The sequence below is a fragment of the Miscanthus floridulus genome, chromosome 14 (genome assembly GCF_019320115.1).
Source record: "Miscanthus floridulus cultivar M001 chromosome 14, ASM1932011v1, whole genome shotgun sequence".
Lineage (NCBI taxonomy): Eukaryota > Viridiplantae > Streptophyta > Magnoliopsida > Poales > Poaceae > Miscanthus > Miscanthus floridulus.
Genome location: NC_089593.1, coordinates 26,321,397 through 26,339,185, shown reverse-complemented (window position 1 = coordinate 26,339,185; position 17,789 = coordinate 26,321,397). Strand labels below are relative to the sequence as shown.

The 17,789-nt window shown below is 41.8% G+C and overlaps 1 pseudogene; it reads left to right on the top strand.

Annotated features, from left to right (window-relative positions):
- The window catches only part of LOC136503225 (uncharacterized), a 30,888-nt pseudogene extending 13,306 nt beyond the window's left edge, over positions 1 to 17,582 (top strand).
- Positions 17,583 to 17,789: the final 207 nt, after the last annotated feature.

Below are 17,789 nucleotides of genomic sequence, written 5' to 3'. Positions count from 1 at the left end.
TTGACTTTGAATCGTACTTAGCAGAGCTAGGGTTTCAGCAAGTTTGGTGCCGACCCGATCGATGGAATCGAGCAGGTTGGTGTTGTCGATCTGCTTCCCTTTGTAGCGGGGAAGCGGATTACGGGTTGTCGGCGTGGCTGAAGGTGACATAGGCGTGGTCGGAGCCAGATGTACCGTGGTCAGAGCCAGATCCATCGTGGTCGGAGCCATATCCATAGTGGTTGGAGCCGTATCCGTCGTGGTCGGAGCCGTAGCCGATGTAGGTGAAGTAGTGGTCGGCGCGGACTAAATCGACGCCTCCTCCGTGGTCATGGCGATGAAGTCGTCGGAGCCGGTGGTCCAGGTGATCTGGCCGACGGTGAACGTGAGGCCGTTCGGCGTAGCCATGGAGCCGGAGATGATGACCATCTTGTTTGCTTGGAGAGCAGTACGCACACCCTCTACCTAGCGCGCCACTGTCGACGAAATATGGTCGGCAGTCTACCTAGGGGTATGCCCAAGGTAGTAGATTGTCGGCAGACAGATGCGCAAGCCACAAACAAGACGGTGACGCAAGACAAACACGAGGTTTTATCCAGGTTCGGCCGCCAAGAAGGCGTAATACCTACGTCCTGCGTCTGATTTGTATTGCTGTATGTCAATGAGAGAGATGTTTTTTAGAGGGATCCCCTGCCCGCCTTATATAGTCCGGGGGGTAGGGTTACAGATCTGGAAACCAATCCTAGTTAGTTACAATTGCCATATGTGGCCGGATAAGGATTCCTATTCTAACTGACCAGGATCCTGCTTGATCGCCAAATCCACCTTGACTCCTTGTGCGGGACTTTGATCAGGTTGGCTGGGCCGCACGTCGTCTTTCGGGTGGACCGGACCCATTGATCCAGGCCGGCCCAAGCTTAGCCGTAAGGGTATAGGGGTTAATACCCCCACAGTTAGGGAAAAGGATGTGCTCAAAGAGGTCTTGGGCAGCCTAGAACAGACAGGCTGTGTGCGTGGTGTGTCTAGTTATGATGGTTGGAAGCACTGGCCAGATTGCATTGGCATGTACAGAAAGAGGAAGCAATCAACAAGTGATGTGGATGTGGAAGCCATCAAAGAAGAGGTTAAAAGCTAAGTGACAAAAGAAATTACCAAGAAGGTCACAAATGATATCATGGCCATGCTGCGTGACCAAGGAGTGCATTTGAGGTCACCTTCCAACACCCCTAGCCCTATAGGTGGTCAGAAGAGCAGATGTGCCTCAGCCTCAGATATAGTCAAAAGAGACTACTTCGATGAACTTGAGGCAACTCTAGATCTAGATACTATGGACCTTCTGATAGAGCCAGCACCATGTAGCCTAGTAATCAACCCTGGAGGTTATCAGATGGAGGTAGCAAGGTGTTTACACCAAAATTTGGGAAGAAGTACGTGGGAACTCAAAGCTTCCAAGATTATGTCATCAATGAATTGATTGCATAAGGGTCGATATCAGCTAGTTCAGATGCGGCACTAGAATCGGCTCTCTTTGAATGACGTCAGCAGACAACAACAATGAGCTACGGTTGGCGTCGGGAAATACATGTTGGACTCTACAAAAGGGGAAAGATTAGGGTCCAAGTTATCTTAAGCTAGGAATGTTTTCTTTTATACCAAAGATTGTAATGAGTCGTACTTAAGTAGGATTCATGCTTAGGCTCTGGGTATAAATATAGAACCTCGGCTATTATAAAAGAGATCAATCAATCAATCAATACAAATTACTTTTTTTGGCTCCGTGCCAACCCTTAGGAGTAGGAGTAGTGTAGATCTCAGCGAGTTCTTCAACAAGCAGGGCTGCATCGGTCCGGCCGACCTCCAGCTTGTCTGAAAGTACCATCATGGCTTATACTTTGGTTTGTAAGGCCACATCAGCTAAGTTCGACCTCCACTGCGAGCTCTAGTATAAGCTAGTTATCGATCTTTATCTAGTTCAAGTATGGTTGCATCGGTTAAGTTCGACCTCCACTGCTCGAATTAGATTAAGTTCAAGTTATCGGCTCTACCTAAGGGTGGCATCCTTCGGATAGATTCATTAAGTTACCGATCTTGCTGATGTTCTTACCGTTAATAGTTTTTTCAGCAACATCAACCTGCCCGATCAAGATCGAACTAGATCGGCCTCATATCCTTTTAGTCTGTCGTTTGCCTTGTGCCAATACGATATTCCTTATTTTGAGCGATGGGTTACGTTTTATTGGCTATTCTACCTCGATCTTGATCGTGCATAGTACACGGTTAAGGCACGCATGATCTTGAAGAGGTTTGCTGGCTACTCATAGTACACGGTTATGGCTGCAACGATCCGATCGATCCCCACTGATGGCACTTTAGATTGGAGGATGCTAGTTGGTAGATTTGTTTCTGATCAGGCATGACCTTAGCTATTTGCTATGCCTGCATCATCTAAATAGCTGATCGCCCATAGTTTAATGCTCATAGTATGTCTTCATGATCCTGTTAAATATGAGTAGATCCATTTTCTTTAAAGATTTAATCTATTATCTTTATTATGGCTGCCATCAATCTGGTCGAACCCCACTGTTAAAGATGATAGGTTAGGTTTGAGGGTTTGATAGGTCTGCTCGTATTGAATAGTCGATTGTTCACATGCTGTGACCCTTTTTCTACCGGTATTGGCTCTTTTAGCCAATTCGTCTGTGCCTTCACAGATATAGCATGTCTTTCAGAAACCTGTCAGGGTATGGATGGTTTTGTGAATTCTTTGTCTTTAGTTTGTTTTTATCATCTAGCTACATCGATCCAGTCAAACCTCACTGTTGATGATAGCGAATTAGATTCAGAGCGTTTGTAGAATTGTTCATATTAGACAGTCGATTTGTTTGCATGTTATATCCATTCTTGTCATAGTCATCGGCTCAATGCTTCATACTGGTTATATTTTGTCTAGCTGATGATTTTACTTACATCTGTGTTTTTCCCATCTGGCTATTGGCCCACTGGATCATCGGTGTTGCCGACCACTCACCAGTGCTGCCGACCATGACTAACGTTGTCCGACCACACACTATGACCAGAGGGAGGATAACGATAGTTCAAGGTTGGCATCACTAGTACGTGCTCAGCAACAATAGTGAGTGGTCAGACATCTCCATGCTGAAGATCTAGTGGGCTAACACTGGCTGCTCCTGAAGTGCCACACTTGGAACTGTCTGGGCAAAATTGAATGGCACGCCCTCGGGAGGAATTCGCAGACAGTTCCAAGTGTTCCACCTTAAATTACTGATAAACTTTCTCTCCTTGTGAATTGTAGGTAAAATTGAATGGCACGCCCTCGGGAGGAATTCGCAGGGTTGACTGGTCCTGCGTTGAAGCCAAGCGGATCTCCAGCCTTGCTCCATCAAGTAGATCCTTCTGGCTTGCTGTGTGCCTTGGTGCATCGACACATTTTTGCGTCGACACACATTGTGGCATGCCCGTTGGGACCCCACAATCGTCATGGCGACTTACAACAACATTGACATCCTTATGGTGCCTTATGAAGACTTACCTGATGAATATAAAGATGTCATCAGTAAAGCTATAGAAGAATTTCAGAACAAATATTTGTTGTCCTACACCAAGACACGTGACAATAAAGTTGTTTAGAAATATCCACTACCAAGAGTTCTACTGCATGGGCAGGTAGATGTAGATGAAGCTAAAGACAGGCATTTCTTTGTAGAAGTTGTAAACAAATCTGTTCATGATGCCATATTGAACCATAATACAGTTTTCCTAAACACATTCCGCAACATGAAAGAGGTGTTTCATGGATATCCAATTGATCAGGTTGGGCCGGTTTACTATAATATTCCACATCCATCGACTCAGGGGATTAATCAAGCCGGTACTAGCCATCAAGAAGCAGCATTAGCTAGTAATGATGATGTCCAGGCAGTTCAGAGTTCATCTGAGCAAGTTCAAGGTGCTACTACTAATCAAATACAGTATATTCTTGGATCATTAGTGCAACATCTGCAATAGCCGATGGGGCAATGTTAGAACCAAATGGTTAATTTTGGCACATCAGGCAAAATACCGTCATCAGCTCAAAAAATAGTGCCATCAGTTCAAAGGATTTGTAGAGATATAGATCCTAACATCTACAACCAGAGACTTCAAGCAGCAAACCAACAAAGGACCCAGCAGATAGAAATTCCACAAGGATATCATTATGGCATAGATTATAACACGCTTCACATGATTCCAAATTTGGGGTATCAAGGTACCCAAAATTTTAATCTACAGATAGGTCAGCAATTGCAAATAAATTCAAATTCAAATGCTGATGAATTGTTGCTTAGAGTGACCGAGATGATGAAGAATCAGTTTGGTTTGAAGCCAAAAGGGCAGACCATCTCGTATAAACGCCCATATCTAGAGTGGTATGATTTGGTCGCTTTTCCTACAAATTATAGGCTCCCAGAGTTTGCTAAGTTCACTGGCCAAGATAGCATAAGCACAATAGAACATGTCAGTCGGTATGTTACACAGTTGGGTGAAGCATCCATTGAAGAGGCCCATTGAGTTTGTTTCTTCTCCTTGTCTCTGTCAGGGCCAGCCTTCACTTAGTTTTCATCACTGTCAGTTAACTCCATTGCCAATTAGGCCGACCTATAGAAGAAGTTTCATACATGTTTTTATACCGGGGTAGGAGAAAAGAGAATTAGGCAGAGAACTAATTAATCGGGCACCGAGTTTCTTTAGACGTTCCGAGAGACTAGAAATTTGTGCTTCTCATTGAACTTGACTGATGATCAGCTAGCTGCATTGGCCATTCAAGAAATGTTGCCAACGTGGAGGGAGAAGCTGCTGGGACAAGAATTTGACAACTTGGGTTAGTTGGCTCAACGAGTGGCAGCATTCAATAGCCAATTCCAGAATATGCATAGAGACCCGATTCCAGAAGAGTACTGCAATTGCCGAAACCTATAATCCATATTCAGTTGATGATGGCTATGAGGATAATGAAGAAGAAGAGGTTGCCATGGCTGAATGGAATTGGGGTAAGAAGACAGTGATGGTGCCAAATCCTTGGGGAAGAGGAGTCGAAGAGAGCTATGATTTCGACATCACAAAATCGGACAAGCTCTTTGATTTCTTGCTTGAGAAGGGATAGATCAAGTTGCCCGACAATCATGTTATGTTGCCTCCTGATCAGTTGAAGAATATGAAGTTCTACAAATTTCATAATGCTACTTCTCATTCCACTAATGAGTGCAGAGTTTTTTGGCAACATATACAGAGGGCTATTCAACAAGGAAGGCTCAAATTTGATACACCTCGAAAGATGAAAGTTGATGATAATCCTTTCCCAAGGGATCGGAACATGGTTGATGCTAGGTTGCTCAAAGGGAAGACTAAAGTCCTAACATCATCTAGATCAAGAGAAACTGGAACAGTCGATCCCAGGATGCAAATATCGGCTGATGAATATAGAGAGATTAGAAGGCATTGTGACCAACAAAAGAGCTGATATGACCAGGGAGAGACGTCAAGGGATGAGGCGACAAGGCCGCGTGTTACATCTCAAATTTTGTTGAATAAATTGCAACGACAGAAGGAAAAGGATTATCAGCGTTGGTTAGAAGAGCAAGAATACCAGCATCAACAAGAGAAAGAGAGGTATGAAAGAAAGCAAGCTGAATCACATTGGAGTTGTCCTATCTTTAGACATTGTTGGAATGAAGGTTTGAACTTGCCTACTAGAAATAACTGCCCGGAATGTAGCGAACAATATTGGGAGTTTAGGCAATCTCAAGCTAATCGCCGGTCTATCCATGCTCGAGATGAGTACCATCATAATATAGATCAGCGCTTAAAAAATAAAAGTGTTCATGATCGGCTAGGAAAGCGAGTTGTTGATCAAAACTAGGCTGATTATGAAGAAAAAGATAATAAGAAGAATATGTTTGGCAGGAAGGGCATTGGTGTCTAGGAGGTTTGACAAGAAGCCAAAAAAGGAGGGTTCAACGCCTAAGGAACATAGAGTTGGAATAGGTTCAGGTTTCTAGTAGACCTCAAGTGTGGTGTGCTAAACAAACAGCCGGTAGGGGCCAACTATCGGCTAATATTCAAATGACTTTTCTGTTGCCATCAAAATTCAGGGCTCCAGCAGATCAAGAAGTTTATTCAGATTTCGATGAATTGGAGTATGAGGAGATAATTTCCAAGTTAATGGTGATAGAACAGGCTATATTTGATAAGCTAATCAAGCATCAGCACTTAAAGGCTTTATATGTAAAAGGTTTTGTTGATGGGAAGCCGATGAGCAAGATGTTGGTGGATGAAGGTGCTTCTATCAATCTTATGCCTTACACCACTTTTCGTAAACTTAGCAAGGGACCAGGAGATTTGATTGAAACTGATATGATGCTTAAGGATTTTAGAGGTAATGCATCTAAGACCAGGGGGGCAATGAACATCGAATTGACAATCAGAAGTAAGACTTTGCTCACCACATTCTTCGTCATTGATGGAAAAGGTTCATACAGTCTACTCCTTGGTCATGACTAGATTCATGCTAATTGTTATGTGCCATCAACCATGCATCAATGTTTGATTCAGTGGCATGGTGATGATGTTGAGCTGGTTCATGCTGATGATTATGTAAGTATCGTAACAGCCGATCTAGTGTATTGGGAGCTAGAGGACTTCGAGTGTTTTTCTAGCAAACTATGGGAAGGAGGCTTCATTAAGATCAGTGATGAAAGCCAATAGCCGATCCAAGCAGTCGGCTTTGAGAATTTGTTTTAATGGATAATCCAATAGATGGTACAGATGGTAAACTAGGACATGGCTTTACGTGGCTGATGAATTAGAAGAGATAGATATTGGTTCTAGAGATAGGCCTAGGCCGAGATATATAAGTGCCAAGTTGGATCTTGAGTATAAGCAAGAGTTAGTAGATCTATTAATGGAATTTAAAGATTGTTTTGCTTGGGAATACTATGAGATGCCTGGTTTAGACGGATCGATTGTTGAACATCGGTTGCCAATCAAACCCGAATATCGGCCATTTAAATAAGCTCTAAGGAGGTTCAACCCAAACATTCTTGATGATATAATAAAGGAGATTGAAAGATTACTAGAAGCAAAATTTATCTGACCATGCCAATATGTAGAGTGGATATTGAATGTTGTTCCTGTGTATAAGAAGAATGGGAAACTAAGAGTTTGCATCGATTTTAGAGATCTGAACAAGGCTGCACCCATGGATGGTTATTCGGTGCCGGTAGCCGATATGTTGGTAGATGCAGCAGTCAGGCACAAGGTTATTAGTTTCATGGACGACAATGTAGGATATAACCAAATTTTTATGGCTAAGGAACACATAGCAAAAATAGCTTTCAGATGCCATAGTGCAATCGGTTTATTTGAATGGGTTGTGATGACCTTTGGCTTGAAGAATACTGGTGCAACTTATCAGAGGGCAATGAATTATATTTTTCATAAGTTGGTCGGCAGGATTGTTGAAATCTACATTGACAATGTGATGGTGAAATCTAAGGGATACAAGGAACATATAGCTGATTTGTGGGAGACTCTAGAGTGCACGAGAAAACATGGTCTAAAGATGAATCCCAATATGTGTGCCTTTGGAGTATCAGCTGGACAATTTTTGGGTTTCATGCTCCATGAGAGAGGAATCAAAATTGGTCAAAAACGTATGAAAGCAATTGATGAGGCAGTGCCCCCGACTACTAAAATAGAGTTACAATCTTTGCTTGGTAAGATTAATTTTATCAGGTGGTTTATTTCAAATTTGTCGGAAAGAGTTTTGTCGTTCTCTCCCTTGTTGAAGTTGAAAAATGATCAAGAATTTAAGTGGGGTGACGTACAACAAAAGGCATTTGAGGAGACAAAAGAATATATGAAATGTCCACATGTGCTGATCCCTCCTCAGCAAGGTAAGCCTTTTAAGTTGTACGTATTGGCCAATGACCAAACAATTGGATCGGCCTTGATGCAAGAGTTTGAAGGAAAATAAAGAGTTGTTTTCTATCTAAGTAGAAGGATTTTGGACTCAGAAACAAGATATTGTCCCATCGAAAAGTTATGCTTGTGCTTATATTTCTCTTGCACTAAGTAGCAGGATTATTTGTTATCGGCTGAGTGTATAGTTGTTTCCAAGGCTGATGTGATCAAGCATATACTATCAATGCCAATATTAAATGGAAGAATGAGGAAGTGGATTCTTGAGTTATCGGAATTTGACTTGAGGTATGAATCAGCCAAAACAGTCAAAGGGCAAGTAATAGCCGATTTTATCACCCAACATCATAAGCCAAGTATTGGCTATGTAGAGCCGGTACCTTGGACTTTATTCTTTGATGGATCATCATGCAAGCAAGGTGGTGGCATTGGTATTGTTATTATTTCACCTCGGGGGGCAAGTTTTGAGTATGCTTTTCGAACTGAACCAATGATTACCAACAACCAAGCAGAATATGAAGCTATTCTTAAGGGGCTTCGACTTCTCCATGAAATAAAGGCCAAGGCAATTGAAGTATTTGGAGATTCACAGTTAGTTATTAATTAGTTGATCGACCTATATGAATGTAAAGAAGATACTCTGAGGAGGTACCATGATGAGTGGCAAAGATTACTCAAGGAGTTTTCTCATGTTTCTCTTCAACATATTCCAAGAGCACAGAATCAATAGGCTAATCGCCTAGCTCAAAGTGCATCAGGTTATCGAGTGTTTCAAGAGATCTTAAGTAGTCAAACCTTGAATAATGATTGAAGAGTTGAAATAGCCGATTACCTTAAGAATCCATCATAGAAGGTTACCTAGAAGTTGAGGTATAAATCGACTAAGTATATTTTGCTAGATGATCAGCTATATTACAAAATAGTCGATGGGGTGTTGCTCAAATGCTTCAATCAAAAAGAAGCTAAAGTGTTGATGGGTGAAGTACATGAAGGAATATGTGGAGCTCATCAATCGGCTTATAAGATGAAATAGATTATTCGTAGGACTGGATATTTCTGGCCAACAATATTAGAAGATTATTTTGAATATTATAAAGGGTGCTAGGATTGCCAACGTTTTGGTAGTGTTTCGAAATTGCCTGCATCGGCTATGAATCCAATAATCAAACCATGGCCGTTTCGAGGTTAGGGAATTGATCTAATTGGCCAGATTTTTTAACCTTCGAGTAAAGGACATAAGTTCATATTGGTAGCGACGGATTACTTCACTAAGTGGGTTGAGGCAATTCCTTTGAAGACAGTAACCTCAAAGAACATGGTCGATTTTGTCAAGGAGCATATTGTGTATCATTTTGGGATTCCTCAAACTATCACTACCGATCAAGGGACAATGTTCACATCGGAAGAGTTTGGAGATTTTGCTGCCAGTATGGGAATTAAGTTGATTAATTCTTCTCCTTACTATGCTCAAGCTAATGGCCAGGCAGAGGCATCCAATCAGATTATGATTAAGCTGATCAAGAAAAAGATTGAAGAGCAGCCAAGGAAGTGGCATTCAACGCTTAATGAGGCACTATGGGCATATAGGATGGACTGTCATGGGTTGATTAAAACGTCACCTTATGAACTTGTGTATGGTCATAACGTAGTCCTTCCCTAGGAGATTCAAACTGGATCGAGGCGTATCACATTGCAAAATGATTTGTCATCTGAAGTCTACAAGAATCTGATGGCGGGAAACGGGCGGCTATGACCTGCCTCCGCGTCAGCAGAGACAAATTTGGTTTTGGTTAAATTTAATTGGGACAAAAGAAAAAGAACAGGTATTGCAAGTCCATACTTCCATAATTCTTATATTTGCATAAAAATTATGTTAATTACATCTCCGTAGAGAACACCCCTGATTAAGAGTTCCAACATGAGTACATGAAAAACAAGACTACATCATATGGCTTCCTATTACAAACTACAAAAAGAAAACAAAGTCTTCAGTCTTGTAGTCTCAGATGGGTGGATGGATATGCATGCTTGGCATAGGCTTGAACTTGATGCATGTTATTTTATTTAAACATGGCATTTTTATTTGTTGAGGAGCTAACGTATACTTTCTGTACGATTGGTCGCTAGCTTGTTTAGCATTCTAGTGACCCATGATATGCATGTAGTTAATCTATGCAAAGCATCTGTGAATATATTATTATTTGTTCATATCATGATATAGCGCTAAACTGAGCTAACTCAGCATGGGACATCTTGACCATGCCCCATATGCATATACGACCAGGAGGGAATGCTTTGTTTGTTTGTTGGACATTTCTTTGGTGTATAGTATCATGTATGTATGCACGTAATTTACTTTGAAGACTAAATTTGACATAGTCTTTTGGATCATTTAAGATCATGATTTAGCATGTTTTTTAGATGCCCGTTCATGGATGTACTCAGCATATGGTGCAATATTTTATTTGGGCTAAGCCAAAGTATTTATTTTACCATGGCCTAAAAAGATATGTTGCATCATCGACTCGGCCGAGGCATGTGCAATTAATTTATTTTATCAAGGTTAGCATTCTTACTCATGGTATGGCATGCAACATTTAATTTACTCATGATGCTCGGCACCTAGCCCGGAGAGCTTATGCCGGGCATAGATGAAATGTGTGGAAATTATGATGAACATGACAAAGCTTATTTAGTTTGGGTTAAGTTCACGTGTTTGTAACGTTTGGTTATTTTATTTTACTGTAGCGCTGCAGCTGGTTAATTAGCATCAGCGGTCATCGCTTGAGATTTGACATGAATTAATAAACATATTTCGCTTAGTTTATTATATATGGTTTAGCAGGGGTTCGGATGAAGGCCACCTAAACACATAAAAAGAACATTATTTTATAATCTATTGGCTAAGATAGCTACCCTCAGAGTGACCATTTGATTTTGTTTTGTCTCTGCAAAATTTATTAGATATGAATGCAGCGTATCTGTTGAATTTGACGCAACACTAAATTGGCACTTTTTTGGGTATATATATATATGTATATATATATATGTATATATATATATATATATGTATATATATATATATGTATATATATATATATATATATATATATATATATATATATATATATATATATATATATATATATATATATAGTGTGTGTGTGTGTTTACTATACTTTTTCATGGACGCATTCTAGTTAAGAGCAAGACTTGCTTTTGACTTTACCAGTGAGATGCATACTGGTGTAATGTACGAATACAGGAGGTAGCATGCAATTCGGATGCTAGCTAGTTCGTTTGTACAGGAAATGATAACTAGCCAGAAGATGAATATATTGATATACACTTATATATGCAGTACGTTTGTCAATGTCTTGTTTTTTTATATAATTTCATTTGCACATATGATTGTTTCTTTGATTTGATAGAAATCCATGCATGATCTTTCTTCATGGCAGTAGCATGCGAGTTCTTTATTGTCTTTGATGCATGATAAAAACAGGCCGACGTTGCCGTAGCCAAAACACATATAGATTTGTTTAGATATGGAGCCGATTCGTGTCCATATTAAATTTACCATGAACCGGGTGGAGCGTGTTCACCAATTTTGTGCCATGAGCCTTTAACCAGGTTGGAGCCAAGATCGCGTCCAACCGAATTTTTACCATGAACATAACTGGGGTGGAGCCACAGCGCGTCCGACCCAAATTTCACCGAGCCATATTTGCTGGCCTTTCACACCTTTACCGGGGCACGAAGCCTATGCGCATAGCGCGGTCGTGGCACTGTTGGCCGACCTTTTACCAGGGCTTGCAGCCCATGTGCATAGCGCAACTATCACCATTTCTTTTACATTTTACCGGGGTAAGACCTACGTGCACTGCTCATCCGCAATGACATGGGCCAGCCGTATACCGGGGTACGACAAGTTGCCGGTGAAGATTTGGTTGTCTCCGAGCATTGTGAAGCCATGAAGATGGAGAGAGAGGAAGCGAATCAGATGAACGCCATGATGCACTTCTCACATTCTCTGAAACTCCAACTGGTACAGCAACGGCGTCGTAGGCTTCTGGCCTCTGGCGATGCGGTAGAGAGGCAGCCTGGCGGTGTGGTCTCGCCGGGAAGGCAGCAACTTTGGAGGTGGTGGTTGGGAAGATGAGAGCGGCAACCTAGCGGCGTATCTGAGCAGCGCGGCGGCCTGACAGAAGAATCTGATTGAAAAGCCCGGGGTGTGTGTGTATGTATGTCCGCCTCGAACATTCACACTGTCCTGCTACTTATAGAGCAACCGACCAATATTTTAAAATCTGGTCCAGGTCGCAGCGGCGGGAGTAGTTACCACAAGGTTTGGCGCTCATGTGGCCGCGCTTTGACTCTGTTTGAATATACTCAGCGCGCACAGGAGTTTCTTTGTCTAGCATGTGGGCCGATTTTGTCTATAATTTATGAAATAGAAAATGATTTATTTCTTGCCTGGGCACAACTATAGGTCCTGTACACACGCCTACACGGTATACATGCGGCCGTAACTAGCAGGCGTGCATGCATGGGTGTATTTATTTCTACTTTATTTTATTACTTCTTTTTTTTACTTTTTCATTGTGTTAACCACCCCGTTATGGACTTGGTAGGTCGGTCATTTATGCACTGAGGCATCTTTCGCAGCTGACAGCCATGTATCTGCCCGTGGAGTTTGCATGACTCGGTCTCGCGGCAGTGATTTGGAGACGTGGCCATCCTTTGACTATGTTTGAATATGCTACGTGCGCACAGGAGCTGCCTCCTCGCCTGGCAACGGCCATTTGGACCATTTGTTTATTCTTTAACTGAAGTGATTAAGGAGAACAGGAAGCTTATTTCCTGGCCGGCGTACACTTACGTGCTATACGCTTACTGTGTATGTACCACATACGTACTTGCATGGCCATGTTTTGATTAACCCATGTGTATGTATATGCGTGTATGTATTTACGGCCAGGTGTATTTATGGGACATGTGATTGCCGTGCTTTTGTTTATTTGTCAAGGCGTGAACACGCTCATGCATATATATATACATGTGTGTCTCCTTTTTTTTTTTGCTCCATCTTCTTTTCCTCTTTAGCGATGTTATATTATTCCCTATTTGCCTATATCATATTCATATGAAACTGGATCATCTATATCATTTTATTTAATATGGTATAAATGTTTTCACACATTTTGGGTATGCCAAAATTGGTGTCAACAGAATCTTATGATAGACCACTTAGAGGACTTGAATTGCCATCGGCTGCGTGCTCTTGAGAATATCGAAGCCAATAAACTGAGGATTACAAAGTATTACAATAAAAAGGTCAAGAGCAAACATTTTTCTAAAGGAGACTTAGTCTGGAAAGTGAAATTGCCGATCGGGTCAAATGATAGCAAGTCCAGCAAATGGTCACATAATTGGGAAGGACCTTATCGGATTAAACATTGTGCGCCTGACAATGCTTATATTTTGAAAACACTAGGAGGGGAAGAAGTGTTTGACAGAGCAAACAATGGAAAATATCTAAAGAAATATTATCCTAGCATTTGGATTAATACTTGATAGCCGATTTGTTCGGTCGTCGGCTCTAATAGCCGATACCAGAAGGGTATCGCCTCTGGTTCAAAAAATAAACCCAAAGAAGTAAAAGCCGGTACGATATGTATCGCCTATAGAGCAAGAACAAACGTAGATTGGTGCATGGAATATGAGTACAAGAAACTGCCTAAAATAAAGAAATTGTTTGCTAGCTTCTCCTATTACGAGCTAAAGGCCGGGAAACACTTTATTCACTATGTCATCGGCCTAGGAAGCAAGGGCTACAGAGTTGGCGGCGTTGAAGAAATCCTTGACCAGACGCCCATTTCTCGGTGGCTGGAAAACCATGGGAAAGAAGTCTGTGGTTTCCCCGATGAGCATTTGACAAGGCGAACAAGGGAAAGGTGTCCACACATTTTAGCCTTTGCAAACACTAGAATAGCTCTGCGATCATGGTGAGAAAACTCAGGTGATGTCACAAGAGTTCTTCTAACCGCAGTGGCTGATCCTCTTGCTCGATAAGGCGCTGAAATGAGCGACACAATCATCCTATGCATAAGAATTCTTCTAACCACTCAAGACCCTCGCAGCAAGGAATTAGATCGTGGAGGGTCTGGCGGAGCCAAAGGCACTCGAGGAAGCAAGCAGAAAAGAAACTTAACTGAGTTGTTGAGTTACTTTCGCCAGAGTCGGATAGACATTTATAGTCGATCTGGAAAGATGGATCCAAACACCCATGAAACAATAGTGTTCTCGTGTAGCTTTGAAGCATGGGCTCATAAATAGGCAAGGACGGTGACAGATAGTAGGCCCCAGATCAAGATTCTCTACACACCATGGATCTATCGGGGGTACAGACATGATAATTTTGGAATAAAATTACTTTTATCCCAAAATTAGGGGGCATGCGTTTACACCAAAATTTGGGAAGAAGTGTGCGGGAACTCGAAGCTTCCAAGATTATGTCATCAAGGAATCGATTGCATAAGGGTCGATATCAGCTGGTTTAGATGTGGCACTGGAATCGGCTCTCTTCGAATGATGTCAGCAGATAACAACAATGAGCTATGGTTGGCGTCGGGAAATACATGTCGGACTCTATAAAAGGGGAAAGATTAGGGTCCAAGTTTTCTTAAGTCGTACTTAAGAAGGATTTATGCTTAGGCTCCGGGTATAAATATTGGACCCTGACTATTGCAAAAGAGATCAATCAATACAAATTAATTTTTTTTGGCTCCGTGTCAACCCTTAGGAGTAGGAGTAGTGTAGATCTCGATGATTTTTTCAACAAGCAGGGCTGCATTGGTCCGGCTGACCTCCGGCTTGTCTGTAAGTATCGTCATGGCTTATACTTTGGTTTGTATGGCTGCATCAATTAAGTTCGACCTCCACTGCGAGCTCTAGTATAAGCTAGTTATCGATCTTTATCTAGTTCAAGTACGGTTGCATCGGTTAAGTTCGACCTCCACTGCTCGAATTAGATTAAGTTCAAGTTATCGGCTCTACCTAAGGGTGGCATCCTTCGGGTAGATTCATTAAGTTACCGATCTTGCTGATGTTCTTACGTTAATAGTTTTTTCAGCAACATCAACCTGCCCAATCAAAGTCGAACTAGATCGGCCTCATATCCTTTTTGTCCATCGTTTGCTTTGTGACAATACAATATTCCTTATTTTGAGCGATGGGTTACATTTTATTGGCTATACTACCTCAATCTTGATCGTGCATAGTACGCGGTTAAGGCACGCATGATCTTAAAGAGGTTTGCTGGCTAGTTAAATCTAGTCTATAGTTCGCTATTATGGCTGCAACGATCCGGTCGATCCCCACTGATGGTACTTTAGATTGGAGGATGCTAGTTGGTAGATTTGTTCCTGATCAGGCATGACCTTAGTTGTTTGCTATGCTTGCATTGAGTAAATAGCCGATCGCCTGCGCTTTAATGCTCATAGTATGTCTTCATGACCCTGTTAAATATGAGTAGATCTGTTTTCTTTAAAGATTTAATCTATTATCTTTATTATGGCTGTCATTGATCTGGTCGAACCCCACTGTTAAAGATGATAGGTTAGGTTTGAGGGGTTGATAGGTCTGCTCATATTGAATAGTCGATTGTTCACATGTTGTGACCCTTTTTCTACCAAAATCGGCTCTTTTAGCTGACTTGCCTGGGCCTTCACAGATATAGCATGTATTTCATAAACCTATCAGGGTATGGATGGTTTTGTGAATTCTTTGGCTTTAGTTTGTTGTCATCATCATAGCTGCATCGATCCGATCGAACCTCACTATTGATGATAGCGGATTAGATTCAGAGCGTTGGTAGAACTGTTCATATTAGACAGTCGATTTGTTTGCATGTTATATCCTTTCTCGTCAGACTCATCGGCTCAATGCTTCATACTAGTTATATTTTGTCTAGCTGATGATTTTACTTACATCTTTGTTTTTCCTGTCTGGCTGTTGGCCCACTGGATCACCGGTGTTGCCGACCACTCACTAGCACTGCCGACCATGACTAATGTTGTCCGACCACACACTATGACCAGAGGGAGGATAACGATAGTTTGTGGTCGACATCACTAGTACGTGCTCGACAACATTAGTGAGTGGTCGGACATCTTCGTGCTGAAGATCTAGTGGGCTAACACTGGCTGCTCCCGAAGCGGCACACTTGGAACTATCTGGGCAAAGACCGGCATGTTCCACCTTAAATTACTGATAAACTTTCTCTCCTTGTCAATTGCAGGTCAAATTGACTGGCATGCCCTCAGGAGGAATTTGTAGGGTTGACTGGTCCTGCGTTGAAGCCAAGCGGATCTCCTGCCTTGCTCTGCCAAGCAGATCCTTCTGGCTTGCTATGTGCCTCGACGCATTGACACATTTTTGCGCCGACACAAGGGGTTAGGTCTTCCTCATGCAAACTAACCTATGTTCAGAACCAGTAATGGAACATTATGCCATTGTACATATTGATTATGTACATCCAAAACATGAGGGCAGACCGTTGAGTCCGCCCCCAAGTCCTGAGGTAAGAACTCTTGGACAGGCTCTATACAAGAGGGTCCAGATTGTGGTATCAGTATCACCAAAGGTGCTCTCTTCTCCAAAGTTATCAAGACCTCCACTGCCTATGAGCTCCAAAAGCAATCTAAAGGACTTTGTGATAGGCGATGAGAAGGAGAAGAGTAGTGCCTCTAAGAGTGCAACTGTTCACAAGCCAAATAGTAGCACTACTATAGAAAACAGTGCTTCAAAGGAGATTGTTGCAACGTCGGAGCAGCCTAAGTCCACAACTACTCCAGCTAACCCACCAAAATAGCCTACAGCAGTCAAGAGTGACAGCAAACTGGAGCAGCAGCACAAGGTGGAGAAACCCACCAAATCATCTAAGAGTGACCCTGGGGGTTCTATATGGAACAGGGCCAACGCCAAGTTCAAATTTGAAGAGCGATTCCTATCAGAAACAGAGGTTGAGAAGGCAGGACCTGGGTGTGTTGCTCTTCATGCTTGGTACATGAAAGAATGTGAAGAGAAGAGGACAAGCGGGATGGTTGCTGTGTTCAAGAAACAACATTTTTGGCGTGTGGCAGACATTGAGTTTTTTGCTATGGGATTAAAAGACTTGTTTGACCTCTTCAAACTTGATGGATCGGATGTAGGACTTCTTTGCGTGTTGTCACTATAAGCACAATTTCATCTATTTTCTGGGCTTGTTCATTTTTAGCTAGGGATGCTCCTCATATATTTGCTTGCTAAATTACTTTTGTATGCTTCTTTATTCCTAGATGCCTGTTGTAGAAGCTAGGGCCAAAGATATGCTTGTTGGCATTATTGATCTAGATCCAGTGTCAATAAAGACTATGAACACTGATAGAGGCTATAGCGTGGATTATCTAGAATATTGCCTAAGGAGATATGCCAAGAAAAAGTTTGTGATGTTTGCACATAACTGTGGTGGGCACTGGATTGCTGTCATCATCGCTCGAATGTGGCAGAAGGTGATATACCTCGACTCCAATAGAGGCAAGAAGTCAGATTTGACTCCTATCAAATCTGTGATAGATGAGTGAGTATTGTCTAACCTATTGACCTATGTATTTCTTTCTTAATTATGTTAGTAGAAGTCAAATTTTTTTGATAACAACTCATGTATGTGTAGGGCTTTTGGCAATTGCCAACCCAAGCCGAAGAAAGGGTAGAAAAAATTGAAGTTGACCCATGCATTCAAAATTCTAGTAAATAGTGCTTCACTTTCAGTTGTCGTTTTGTCAATTCAA